This window comes from Chrysochloris asiatica, unplaced genomic scaffold (genome assembly GCF_000296735.1).
Source record: "Chrysochloris asiatica unplaced genomic scaffold, ChrAsi1.0 scaffold00143, whole genome shotgun sequence".
NCBI classification, from domain to species: domain Eukaryota; kingdom Metazoa; phylum Chordata; class Mammalia; order Afrosoricida; family Chrysochloridae; genus Chrysochloris; species Chrysochloris asiatica.
Genome location: NW_006408661.1, coordinates 7,102,891 through 7,103,939, shown reverse-complemented (window position 1 = coordinate 7,103,939; position 1,049 = coordinate 7,102,891).

Here is a 1,049-nt window from a genome sequence, read left to right as displayed (position 1 = left end):
GAATATGGAATGAATATACAGAGTCACTGTACCAAAAGGAAATGGTTAATGTTCAACCATTTCAAGAGGTAGCATATGATCAAGAGCCAATGATACTGAAGGAGGAAGTCCCAGGTGCATTGAAGGAATTGACAAAGAACAAGGCACCAGGAATTGATGGAATAAAAATTGAAATCTTTCAAGAAAGTGAGGCATCACTGGAGGCAATCACTCATCTCTGCCAAGGTATTTGGAAGACAACTATCTGGCTGACTGGAAGAGATCCGTTTTTCTGCCCATTCCAAAGAGAGGTAACCCAACAAAATGCGGAAATCATCAGACAATCTCTTTGATATCCCATGCAAGTAAAGTTTTACTAAAGGTAATACAGAAATGGATGCAAGCAAACATAGAGAACTTCCAGAGGTTCAAACCAGATTAAGAAGAGGCCATGGAATGAGGGATCTCATTGCTGACATCAGATGGATCTTGGCTGAAAGCAGAGAATATCAGGAAGATGTTTACCTGTGCCTTATTGACTATCCAAAGGCTTTTGATTGTGTGGATCACGACAAGCTTTATGGACAATATTGCAAAGTATGAGTGCTACAGAACACTTAATCGTGCTCATGAGGAATCTGTACCTGGGCCAAGAGGCAGTTGTTCAAACAGAACATGGGAACACTGAATGGTTTAAAATTAAGGAAGGTGAGCAACAAGATTGTATTCTTTCACCATACTTATTGAACCTATATGCTGAGTTATATGAAGAAAAATGTGGCATCAGGATTGAAGGAAGACTCATTAACAACCTGCGATATGCAGATTGTTATAGAACCTTGCTTGCTGAAAGTGAAGAGGACTTAAAACATTTACTGATGAAGACCAGAGAGCACAGCCTTTGTTATGGTTTACATCTCAATGTAAAGAAAACAGAAATCCTCACTCTGGACCAATAAACAACATTCTTATCAACAGAGAAAAGATTGAAGTTTTCAAGGACTTCATTCTTCTTGGATCAACTATCAACACTCAGGGAAGCAGCAGTATGAAATTAAATGATGTATTGC